We start from the raw sequence: 13961 nt of genomic DNA on the forward strand, positions 1-13961 counted from the left end.
TTAGATTCTCTAAGGCAGAGAGCTGTCTGGTTCAGCCTAATAACAGAGTCAAAGTAGAATGCTTGGTCTCAAACCTATTATTCGTCATTCTTTAAATTTTACTGCAGCCAGTGGACAAAGAGAAATGAATCCTTAAATATTCACTCTGTACATGTTTCACTATTCAGCTACAGTAAACAGACACAGATTGCCATTTAATGCTGCACCAGTACAGACCAGAAAGAGTTAATTTATGAAATGTGCCATTTCATCTGCTTCCTTAATTTGAATTCATTATTACCACTCCTGGAACTTGTGCACAAGAATGGATATGAGAAAGAAAGGGGAAAAAAGAGCAATGAAGCTGGGCTCATGACATATTCCACTACCAATTCTTACAGCCACCATGGCATCATCCTTGATATTTCACAGCAATATTATCAATAACTAGCAGAAGATGCTCCTTTGTGCTTTTTAAGTCTACGGGATAAGATTGCGCTTGGTCTCCATGGATAAGACCTATATTCTGGCTGTGTGAAAAAAAAAAGACTGAGCATTAACAACTAGATTATGTGTAGTTGTTAACAGAAATAGACACTCTCGTGCATACCATAGCATCTCTTTGGACTTGGTATATACACAGTTCATGTTAAAACTATATTCAAAGTTGTTTTAAATTTAAGTCTTCTTTTCAATAGGCATCAGGATGTCCCTAGCTGGCTTGGAACAGTAATGGATTTCCTTAGCAGTATACTCCACCCATGATCATTGCAGACAAATGACAGACTTAAGATTTGTGTTTATCAAAAATGAACCATGGTTACACTTCTCTATTCTACCACAGAATACTGCACAGCCTCAGCCTTTGAGGATGGTTTATAGAGAAGGAATATTAAGTGTATCTATTATCTATTGTACTACCGCCAGTCATACGAATGTTCTTATTTTATTCTGACATTTTGACCTGGTTTCTTTTTTACCTTGTTTACTTCCATCTATATGAGTAAATGGAAGCTACTATGCCATCTATCCCAGTGAAAAGGCAATAACTAGTATTGCCATCAGTGAATACAGAGCATCAAACATCATATGTCACTAGGGCACAGAAAAAAAAGTCATATCCCCAGCAACATTAGTGAAAGAGTCTCTCTGGGTCTATCTACACGACTATACCAACTCCCAAGGCTTTAAAATTTAGCCAACACAAATGCCTTCATCAGTTATTACAGTGAAAGCAACATTATTACTGACAACATTTAAATACCACAGTGGGAAAACAATGAAGACAGTCCTTGATACCTCACACCAGACTCTCACAAACTCTTTGTTCACTGAAGCCTCATGGCAGCACTACACATGTCAGAGACATGCACAAAGCTGGGGCCTTCAGAGGTCCCCGCCTCTGAACAACTGTAGTCTAAATTATGATCTAACAGACTGTATTTTGAGCAGTAAGAAACAGCTCTTCAGCTAAGTAAAGAAAACCTACTCATTTTATCGCTTGTGCCTTATTCTTGTGCAAGTCTAGTGGTCCAGGCAGGAAAGGAAAACCCAGATAAGACAAACCCTACATTCCAGCTTCTTGGAGAAATATCAGGCAGTGACAGGGCTAAGTAATGCAGCAGTGAAGAGTTGATTTTATCATACATGAAGATTATACTGGTTGAAAAGACATATAGTGGAGGAGATATAGTTCTATATGACACACACTCTCTACCCTACAGGACTTTGAGAAAACTCCTGCTAAGACTCAGCAGAAGACTTTTAAAAATAAGGATATGCTGAAATGCTTTGCTGGAATGGGGTACAAATATGCATTTTTTTAGCCTGCAAGTCAAGCTAATTAAAGATTATGACTTCCTACTAAGCTTTGCAAACCAGGTAAGAGCATATCACAGTGTTGGACAGCTCTGTCTAACCAAAGCGCTGCTATTACTTGGGAAGATACATGAAGTGGAAAAGATCCAGTGTATTGTATGTCTCCTCTCCTGTACAGGGCAGGTAATCTCATGCGCGAAAGTTTAATTTAGCAGTAGCAAGTCAGAAGGAGAGAAATATTTTAAAGGAAAGTATTTGAGAAATCACTCCCTTTTGTTACTATTTACAAGCATATTTATGTTATATATTTAATACATATTTACAAGCACTTCATATATTGTTGGCTGCATTTAAGTGCTTAATAATATAACTGTGATTTTGGGGGTTCAGGTATCACCTGAAGAAATTTTAACAGCGCAGTATAATTCCAGGCAGTGCAGAGAAGCAAATACTATGGTGCTTTACAGAAATCCTTGTGAGAAGCAATGGTAAAGCATGAACAACCACTATGGGAATAAATAATTTCATAAAAGAGATATAGTTACCTGAAAATTATCTCTTAAAAGTTACTCACATTTTTTTATTCAGCTCATCTCAGAAGCCTCACTCTTGTGATCTTTTTAAAGGATTACTACTTTAGTTTAGCAAAAGTACATTTCAAGTTAATTCCTGTATACATTCTGAACTTATTAGGATCAGTAATCACAGCCATTTTTGTCAACTGACAATGTCACTGACAATATCCACAAATACTATTTATGATAAATATGTGTTTCAGAATCTAAACTCTGCTTAGGGGAGAGAAAAGGAAAAGGTATCTCTGAGGTATTAAGTTATTAAGTCCATCTTTCAAGACTCTATGTACTTGGTCCAGTTTTGAACACTACAGCATAACTAATATCATCTGTATCACCCATTTAGCCACTAATCAGCTGAAGTTGTCAAATAAAGCTCTGGTTTTTGAAAATAATACAGCTGTATTTATTGCTTCTAATTTTTGATATACAAACATATGTGCATTTAAACTTAATCTAACATTAAGGCTGAGATTTTCGAAGCTAATTAAAAGACTTATGCATTCATTTTCCATTAAATTAAGTAGAAAACAGATGCTGGAATATGCTGTGCAAGGCTCCAAATCCCAGCATGGAAATGGAACTTGTTGGATTAGCTGAATCAAAGCTGGAGGGTGACAACAGGGCTGGGATTCATCTCACCCCAAGACAGTTGTCTAAATTCATACGAGATGAAAAGCCTCCTGGAGATATCTGTCTCTTCACTGACTGTAGAGGGAGCCTAGAGAATAGTTCAGTCTAGCCATGTAACTTTTACAGGGATAAAGGTGGGTAAGATAAATCCTTTTCCATGTACCTACCAGGAATTTAACTTTCAGGAAGAAAACTGGTTGAGGTTTTGGGAGCTTACATCGTGAAAGACAAACATAAGTGAAAAGCTGGGTGAAACAACCATATCTACTTTGTCTAGATTTTTACAGTCTTGGCAGGAAAACCTATAAATGATGCTCAAGTTTTTTGCTTGCAATGCCCAAAGATCTCCAAGCTGCCAGATTCCTGCTGTTTCAAATAAAAAGCTCCTAGTGGCAGACAGAATTTGGAGCCCTGGTTAAAGATTTCTGCCAGTATGAAATGTTTTAAATGAAGAAGATGTGATTATCTGCTTGGCTTCCTACCTTCACTCCCTGGCTAGCCACAGTTGCCAATAAAGGCCCTCAGATCCTGTGTTTTATCTCGCCTCGTATTTGGATACAAAATTCCTGTACAAAAGGCAATTAAACTAGAGGCAGAATTGTTCATATGTATCTTCCTACATCCTCAGAAATCTGAAATACAAGGAAATCCTAAGTCAAGACAACACATCAAATATTGCTATTTCTCATTCTGTTACCATCAGACCACTCAGTCACTGCTGTTTCCATCCTGTAGCACTATCCCTCTCAAGCATGTAACATTCACTAATGGGCATGTGACAGCCAAGTCTGATTAATGAAGGAACAACAATCAGAAGTCCAAGTTGCTTCGATAAAGCAGGATAGATTGTGCTTAAGGCACAGGTTCTCAGCACACACCATGGTTTGCAAGTTTTGGTGGTGAGAACCACAAGGTAGTAAACTTTTTATGCTGACATTTGCATTTACAAATAAAACTCTGATTCAGATGGATAAATCTGAATCACCTGTTTACAATGACAAAAAACTACTTAGAACCAAAACTGTTATAATATTGCATAATAGTGTAGCAGATCACTGACAAGGGTGTTGAGATTGCTAAACCAAAGGATATTTAGCTACTGTCCTGAAAGTCACAAGAATAAACATAAAGAGAATGAAGCACACACTGGGAAATCCAGAGGTTGTGACAACAGAGTGATTTAGTGTGTTTGGTTTAATTATTAACTTTAAATTTTCACTTCAAAAGAAATGGGAGAATTTATGCATGCCAAGAAGCACTCCCTTTCAAAACTCAGTCTGCACTGAGCAAAGTAAGTACAGCTTTCTTCTAAATGGCGTACGTTATCTTGTCAACCTCATTTAAAGTAAAAAGGCATCAGTAGTAATAATAAAAATGCAGTTTGGTGAACAATTCCGTCACAGAAGCCAGCTATTACATACTGTAACAAATTAAAAACTCCAAAAGTCTACGTGGGTCCCCAGAGAAATGCTATTTAATAAAGCAAACACTGATATTGAATGCGACAGAATTCCATTTGCTACAGAATCCCATCCAGCTGAGTTTGGCTGCAGCTGAAGCAATTAGAGAAAGCTGTGATTTAATGATTATGCTAAAACCCTAGACAAACAAAGCTCTCACCTACCAAGTGGCCACTTAGCTGTATCACTACCACCAAATGTATAAAAATCCTTGTAGGATTTCTTTTGCTGTCAGTCAACTAGTAGCAACATGAGCAATTATTTACTAAAAATGTCTACTTAGCAGCTACCCTACCGCTTAAACATGAAAAATGTATAAATCTAAATTTAAACAAAGTAAGCAAGGCCAAGAGAGAGCTACATGTGTCAGGGAAATCACCCACTAAGGTCATCCTTGTAGCTGAGACCTGGTATGATCTAGTTGAAAGATCATAGCAGGTCAATGTTTAACCCTTTCTCTTTTTTTTAAATCTTTATGCTGTCTATGATAATCCACTGGGGCCTCACCTCTGGGTCCATAAACATCTAATGAAATTTTAAACATCTTTTCATCACTTCAGACTCCATGGACCTGTTAGATCAGCAGTAAAACTGATTCACTTCAGATTTCTTAAGTTTTCCATAGATGGTATTTGTCCTTCCCTATTTTCTAATTATTTCAAAATTTCTTTTTATAAAATTGTAGGACATAAAGCAGTATAAAAAAGGACCATATGTGACAATTTGGAAAACTTGCTTATGGAAAGCTTGTGAATTTGCTTGGAAACTCTGGATTTCTTGGTGTGCTCATGCCAGCTCACAAACTCCATTGTGAAAACTGACTAATGGTCTTTCCAATTTTTATCTTCTGCATTAGTCTGAGAGTCGAGTGAATGACACCCAGGACGGTTGAGGTAGATTTTTACCCCTGTTACCTTGCAGGTGAAAGTATCTTCTGACAGAGAGCAAGAAAAGCCTTAGGAAAAGCCGTTTCCTTCCTCCGCAGCTTTTTAAGGAGCAGCATCTAGAGTCATGGTGCATACCTCTAGCCTGAACAAAAATACTAGTGTTGATACAGCCTTTTAAAACCATAAAGAATATGAAGTCCAGGAGAAATCTCAAACACACAGAGAACTATTTTAAGAAAGAAAACATTTTCGCATAACATGGTGATTCATGTGTAGAATTGCTGCAGAGGAGAGTGAAATAACTACAAGAAGCCATGTATAGGAAAGCACTTCTTGGGCAGCTTAGACCTATTTTCAAAGATCTAAATCTTCACATCTTAACAAAAGCAAACCGTGTGGGGCGTGGGTGGGTTGTTTATTTGTTTTGCTACAGCTGTGCATTTCTAACTAAAATAAGTAATAATCGTGTTCAGAACCCTATTTTTGTTTTAAGCACTATGCGCTCCTCATGAGTGCTGTAAACCCAGAGCATCTACTGTTACAGAGCTCTTCTGGAAGACTTGTGTTCAGACTACTAGAGAGCCCAAGAAGGCACTAGTAGCTTTGACAAAGCCAAATAACTACATGGTCCTATTTCCATGATTGTGTAGCTGCCAGAGGAGCTCTCCTCTGAGAGTGAAACAGAAAAGACGCAGTGCTAATGTCTTCTTAGGCTAGGGGAAGCTTACGCCAAGCTCAGCCCAGAATATAGAGATCCACACCAAGCAGCTTGTTTTCTGCCAATGCAGTGATGACCACTGATAGATGTTATCATGCTACGTTTAATTGGAACCTACAAAATTAATCATAGCTGGATCACTGTCTAGGTCCTCAAATAAAGACTATAAAAATATCACAGTTCTTCTTCTGAGGGTGCTGATTTCAGATGCTGATTGTTCAGACATCTTAGGATTCTGCTCCAAATGAGTCCCTTCACAATCAGCTTGACTTTCACACCTGATCTCTGTATGCCACACTGAAGAATCACCTCTCTGCTCTAGAACAAATGACTTCTGTTCTTTTTTCTCCCTCTATCTTCCTGATTTGGAAGAGTTTTTTCTACAGGCAAATGCACTGATACAGATGTGCATACACTCACTTTTTGTTGATATCCTTGGCTTCTGTAGTAGGGTCTCCTGACTCATGTCATCTGCCTCTTAAAATCATATATATGTTGGTCTCAGGCACTCTAGACTGAATGTGAACTTTTTATAACCTCCACAACATGTGAGGTCTGAAAGAGGCCCATCAGAAACTGCCAGGTCAGCACAGAGCCCACCACGTACCCCACAGCGTATCAGCAAGGACAGAGGAGTGTATTGAAGATCAAATATGCTTTGTATTAGGCAAGCAGCTCCTTATTCAGACTCCTGTGAATGTTCTAGTTCAGTAAGTCTCAGCATCTGGCAGGGGTCAGATCTGGGCTGACGTCCTTCTGTCTTGATTCAATGCTCTTCAGTACAGCTGACAATCACAGGTTTTCATGTCCTAAAGCCTCAGCAGACTTGCAGAACAAGTACAGAATCAAAGCAGCTTTCCCCTCTCTCCCTGAAAATACTCATGCACCTTGATCTGAAGGGACCACAAGCAGGATTATGTCATCAGTATCCTCCTCATTCCTGTGCCAATATTCCAAGCAATCATTAGCAGCAGCAGCAGAGGTAATACCAAACTGTCCAGGGGAAATGGCCTAGAAACTAGAGAGATACTGAATATTTTCAACTGTATTATACAGTGTGCTGCAGACACACAATCCTATGGGTTGTCAATTGATGTATACCAACTTCACTCAGCAGTCAGGATGGGACGTGAAAATGTAAGTGTCCTCTACCATTGTATAGGATGAGTCTCACAACAAAGAATGCTGTAGGGAGATATCTAACCTATCAGATTATCAGCAGCAGTGCCTTGCAAACATAAAAGGACAGATGATGTTCTTACTATGTTCCTATAATAACAGACACAGCAGTCAGGCATAATAAATATCTCCAAAGCAATGAAAGGTGAAAAGTTGGTACTGTATGATGTAACCACAGCCCTAAGAATAGATGTTTCCTATTTGAAAGACTACACTCCTTCATCATTCCTAGAAAATTTCCACCTGCCAGGTGTACTTCTTAGATTTAGCCAAGTACTTTCATGCTTCCAAGGCCATTTATTGGATTTTGAGAGACAAAACTCCCAAAATAATTTACTCAGTTGTGAAATAATGAGAAGCAGGTACACAATTTATTCACATTAACTGCTGCTACCATAAATATCTCTGAGGAAACTACTATACATTATGTTTCAATATAAATAAAATCATAATTACTTCCTATCCAGATAATGACCAAAATATTTCTGGATATCTTCCTGATCTCCAAGGTCTACCCCAGAGGAGATGCAGGAGTGTCTCTTCTGCATGGTGTAGTGCTGGGAGTGAACTTAACATTTGAAAAATTATCTTAACATTTGAAATTGTCAGTCTTTAGTATCTACTTTCTTGTTACAAGCTTAGAATATCCACTTCCTCTGTTCTGCTGCAGAATGTGCACTCTGTAGCTTGTCCTACCTAAAAATTAACTTGAAATGAAAGCTTCTAGGTCCTCTAGACAGATTTTAAAGTGTGTTCCTTTTTTTAAGAACAGGAGCCTATCCTGACGGTAGTCATGGTTGCAGAGAGAAGCTGGAATATGACAGAATGTATTTAAATATGAGCAAGGGAATAAAGGCAATGCCAAATTCTTTTTCTTCTTCAATACTACAACATTTAAGCCAATTGCATGATCCTTCAGAGCCTGGCTCTGCTTTGGGTAGAAGCACCGAGTGGCTTGCCTATTTTAATTACATATGTTCACCCTCATGGCCATCCATATCAGGTAATAGGAAGCTCACTCGGAGGCAGGGTGTTAAACAGAGTGCAAATTTCTCATTTGGAACAGAAGAAACTGTAATCATCTTTGATATTATCTTTTCTCATTCAGCTTCTTTGATTTGAGTGGTGATATCAAAAGAAAGTGACCTGAACATATTAAAGACGATGCAAGCTTCAGTATTCCCTGTTGCATATGACTTAAAAATTAATGGTTCATTAATATCCAAACAGATCTGCTTTGGGGAGACCTGATCAGAATTCAACACTAGATATTGTAAGCATTTGAGAACACTGCCAATGCATTCTTTAAAAGGCCCAGAAGATGCATGTCTTATACATTATTTCCACTGCCTCCACCTGCTAAAGCAGCATCTCTGCTGCAGTGACAGAACAAATACATGGAAATTTAATCTTTTTTTTCTCCTCCGTTCTCAAAGGAACAGCATTTTGCACCAATATAAGAAAAAATCAGCTTATTTTATCTAATCTGTGACATACTACCCACTGGCATGAAAATAAAGATGGCAGCTCTCCTTCCTTCGTGCTTTGATAGAAAATCAACGGAGAAGTAATACAAACTGACAGGTTTTTATGACTGACCTCCTGATACCTACCGGTGCATAAACATGCAGTTGTTAAAACTTATCACTAGGGCCAGGGTTATCCCCTCTTGACTAGAAGACTGCCAAGTCATAAATAAATAAGATAAAAATAGAGTTCCAAAATAATATATTCTATTGGTGGATTCTGCCACTAAAATGTCATGTCCTAGAAAATCTCCAAACAGGAGAGTTATGATTTCAGTTTTATGTCTTTACTTTCCAGATGTCACACAAAACTTGGTAAATAGAAAGGCCATCTACATATCTCTTCAGTGACGAGTAGTGTCCCTCAGGGGTCCAGTAGTGTTTAATATCGTCATCAGTGAAATAGACAGTGGGATTGAGTGCACCTTCAGCAAGTTTGCAGATGAGACCAACCTGTGTGGTGTGGTTGACACACCTTAGGGGAATGATGCCATCCAGAGGGTCCTGGACAAGGTCAAGAAATGGGCCCATGTGAACCTCATGAGGTTCAACAAAGCCAAGCTCAAGGTCTTACACCTGGATCAGGGCAACCCTCATTTTCAATACAGGATGGAAGATGAAGGGATTGGGAGCAGCCCTTTGAAGAAGGATTTGGGGGTACTTGTGCATAAGAAGCTGGACATGACCCAGGAATGTGCATTCAAGGCCCAGAAAGCCAAACGTATCCTGGGCTGCATCAAAAAAAGCGTGACCAGCAGGTCGAAGGAGATAATACTGCCCCTCTACTCTGCTCTAGTGAGACCCCACTTGGAGTGCTGTGTTCAGCTCTGGAGTCGTCAGTACAGGAATGATATGAACCTGTGGAAAGGGTCCAGATGAAGGCCACAAGGATCATGAGAGAGAGGGCTGGAGCATCTCTCCTATGAGGACAGGTTGAGAGAATTGTGCTGCTTCAGTTTGGAGAAGAGAAAGCTCCAGGGAGAACTTATTGTGGCCTTTCAATACTTAAAGGCGGCTTATAAGAAAAATGGGAACTGGGTTTTTATGATAGACATCCTGAAGGTGGTGAGCTTCTGGTAAGCACCATTCACAGTATTTGGATGCAGAGCAAGATGTAACAACTCCCTTCCCAGGTGAGCATTTCTGTTCCATGCTAGGGCCAAGTCTCTGTTAACAGGTCTGCATATATAATTTTCCCCAGCCCTTTTGATTACCTTTAAATCACTGTCAAACATCATTTGAACCCCACCCTCAAAAAATTACACTGCTCTTTTGTATACTATTTAGAAATAAAAGTGGTGTCCTGAGTTCAGCAGTAGCAGTCATTTTTCTCCTTCTTAGCAGCTGGTGCAGTGCTGTGGTTTTGACTTTCAGCCTGGGAACAGTGCTGATAACACCGATGTTTTTAGTTGCTGCTCAGTCATGTTTACTCTGACCAAGGACTTTGTGAGTCTCACGCTCTGCCAGGGAGGAGGGGAAGCCAGGAGGAAGCAAAGACAGGACACCTGACCCAAACTCACCAAAGAGGTATTCCACAGCACATCATGCCCAGTATATAAACTGGGGGCAGTTACCCAGAAGGGCTACTTCACTGCTCAGTCGGACTGGGTATCGGTCAGCGGGTGGTGAGCGGTTGCATTCTCTTCCCTTGTTATTTCCCTTATCATTATTCTTATTGGTGGTAGCAGCAGTGGTTTGTGTTATACCTTAGTTACTGGACTGTTCTTATCTCAGCTCGTGGGAGTTATATTCTTTAGATTCTCCTCCCCATCCCTCCAGGATTGGGGGGAGTGAAAGAGCGGCTGTGTGGTTCTGGGTTGCTGGCTGGGCTTAAACCACGACAAGTGGATTTTGAACAGTAAATATTCTGTGAAAAAAAACCATCAAGACAAGGCCCATAAAATTCAGCCAGAAAAAGTACATCCCACTTCTCAAGTATTCAGTTTAATGTCTTATCCTACCACTGCACTGCCGAATAATCTCCAGGCAGTTGTTAATAGTGTAACAGTCAACAGAAGTCACTGAATAATGTAAAAATCTTTTTGTAGGCTATTTTTCAGATTACAAATCTGATCTCAATTTGATTTGTTTATGTAGAGTTCTGCAACCAAAGTTTAATTCAAACAAATGTTTGTGAACAATGGATTTAGGGGCAGGTTGCCAATATGAATGCAATCATCAAAAGAAAAATCATTTTGTGATTAAATTAAATTTATTTCCAGCAGAGAGAGAGGTAGCTTACAAAAAATATGTTGCAGAATTAGAGAATAGAGAAACCAGCATGACAACCTACTACTGCTACTAGTTAGTCTGCCACATGTTGGGATTTCTGTTTGCTTTAAAAAAATATTAGGAAATTATGAGTAAAGGTGGTCAACCATAAAGCAAGAGTAGCAAATCTCAACAGAGATAGGAAATTTGTTGCAAACAGTTCATCAACAATAACACTTATCCAAACAATTCCCAAAAGTGGTCAAAAAATTTACAATCTGCTTTTGAACATTTTGTGAAGGAAAACCTCATATATATCCATCTATAAGAATATGAATAGCCTCTAGAAAGAATAGGAAGCCAGTACCCAAGAATGATTTTATCACCTAAAACAGAATAGGTCAGTTGAATTCTACCTCCACCATATATTTAGTAGAAGGGCCTCCATAATGCAATCTCTTCCTCTCTGAAACCACTATCATGTCCACACAAGGAGATCCTAAGTCATCTGGATTTTAGGTCAGTCCTGCCCAAGACCTCTCATCCCCAAAGAGCTGAAACGTGGTTTGGCAAGTCCCAGGTAGCAGCTAAGCCACTGAAGGGCTGGGCCAGTATGGTTAAAGAGCAGAAAATTCCTACATGACAACATCACCAATAAAGTATTTACCAAGAAGACCGAAATTCAAGTGTCTCTGCAGCTTGCAGAGATTCAAAACTGCCTTCTCTAGCATCCAGGGAAAGCTCTAATTTCCAGAAGAGCCCAAAAGAAGCACTATTTATCCCTTTCTAGCAACCCTCTGTCACTGTTTTTAGAAGGGAACACAAATTTTCAGGGTCAAGAACGGACTAAGCAGGAAGGAACTTTACTCTTGAGCTATGGGAGCCAAGCACCTCTGGGAGATACAGATCAGATCTTATATATCTAAATACTAACCAACAGCTTTAAACATAGCAGGTCTCTAGTCACATCTGCATTAGCAAGCTGCAATAAGAGCACAACAGCTGGTGCTGAGGATCCAATGTCCACAATATACAGATTGGGGGGGTGAGGCAGAAGGAAAGAAGGGTTTAATTTCAATGAGTTTGAGATTAATCTCAGGGGCTGAATGCCAAGAACCAGTCAGACACCTTAAAGTTCAGCACACATGTGCCAAGACTGCTTTGCTACATGACCCAACATGGAGTAAGCAGAGACATATATGTAATTTACTTCAAAACTGGTAATCGAAGTACAACTAAAGCAGTAGCAGAGGTGAAGATGCAGCCCCTATTATTTTTTCCAAACACAATTAAGAGGAAAAACAGTGCTCATTTTCTAACCTGTTTTTTGATAAGAAAATTTTAGGTTCCTATCCTAAGGGACTTTGGTGGGCAGCTGCGTCTGGGTGAATCTCAGCTCTGGAAAGGAGCTGAGCTTTCACAACAAAACAAAAACTAACCTGAAGATCACTCCATTGTGAGTTTAGTGTTGAGCTGAGTGACGGCTTGTTGAAAATGCTGCTCCGAGGAGCCTGGCTTTCACACTTTACATGGCATCAGCCTGTGATTTTATTCCATTCTGGGGATCAGGCATCTAGTAGCATGATGACTACATATATTTTTTTTTTCTCCCACTTAACTGGTTTTAGGTGACTGTGTCAGCTAGGCCACTGTGCACATAAGAAATAATCAACAAAGTAGGCAACCCAAGAGCTTGTCATTATGCAAGGAGTATTACTCCAACAGTACTACACACCCAGCTCATAAGAGAGATCTCAGGTTCTGTTCTGAGGGCAATTATACTAAAGCAAACCCTACTGGCTTCAGAGAATTCCTGCACTTTCTGTGACAGCATCCGTGTGACAGAATTTGCCACTTAGAGCAACTCTGAGCCTGACATGGCTCAGAAATGTTTGGCAGGTGCTGCCTAGGAGAAGGTCTTCCTCTTTGTTCCTTGCAGGGAGAGAACAAGAAAACTTCTTTGACAGCTTAGCTTTAGGAATCTTTTTGCCAAGGACCTGCCATAGGCCTAAAGGTGTTAGAGAAACATGGTTACATTTATAATCATGAGACCAGTTGACTCTGTTAGAATATCTGAAATAAACCCCACATTCTTTAATGGCCTGGTTTGTTTTTGCAGAAAGCTGAATCTTGGTCTATGAGCTGTCATATCAGGTTCTATTTTACTCTTTTATTTTTACAGAGTATTGCACAAACAGGAACAGCTGTTGTTGATTTATAAACACCAGAGTTGTCTTTAGATATTATTTTGTCAACATTCAAGCTTAATCATTTGCGAGCAATTGTTCTGTACCATAGTGGACAGTGGTTCTTCTGCTGCCTGGAGACAGATATTTCCTAGTAATTATGCTAATAATGCAATTCTGAATTACACTTAGAAGAAGGATCTTATGTGCATAAATCTATCTGTCCACATATCTGTGCCTTCTTTCATCCAGAATTTCTTCTTAGAGAATGCCATAACATTCACTTCTCCAATCTCTTGTAAAAATATTGCAGCCTGTTGTAAATAGGCAATGGCCCTGGTCCCTATGGGAATCTGTGCCTTACTTGCACATGTGAATACCTTGAAGTAAATTGTGCAAATGCAACCACTTGTTCAGCTTAATATTTAACCACTTAACTGGGGGACATTTTTCCTCCTGTTTTACTCACAGTACAATTGCCAAGTTCTGGAACAAATATTCTCCAGACAACAGTCTAATCCCTTGTGTTATCCTGACTCGTTCCCATTACAGGGCCATGCTGTGTGATCAGATACTGTGTGATCAGTTTCATTAGACAATTTATTATAAGCTAAAAGATGTTCGTTACCGTTTCATAGGCAAATTGAATTCCTACATCTCCAAGAGGCAGCATTGAAATTTTTTATGGAAGTCAGATGGTTTTCCTCTTATTCTAAGTTTTATTAAAGGAAACCCAAAGACTTGCTTAATAAATCATTAAAAGATAGCAAACAAAGGGTAGAAATAACT

At 39.3% G+C, this 13961-nt stretch overlaps 1 protein-coding gene across 3 annotated transcripts in view; it reads right to left on the minus strand.

Annotated features, from left to right (window-relative positions):
• Window positions 1-13961, minus strand: part of LDB2 (LIM domain binding 2) — a gene marked incomplete at both ends in the record, with an annotated part of 220375 nt that overhangs the window by 149629 nt on the left and 56785 nt on the right. The window lies entirely within an intron of this gene.

The sequence above is a fragment of the Psittacula echo genome (genome assembly GCF_963264785.1).
Source record: "Psittacula echo genome assembly, chromosome: 1".
In the NCBI taxonomy this organism is placed as follows: domain Eukaryota; kingdom Metazoa; phylum Chordata; class Aves; order Psittaciformes; family Psittacidae; genus Psittacula; species Psittacula echo.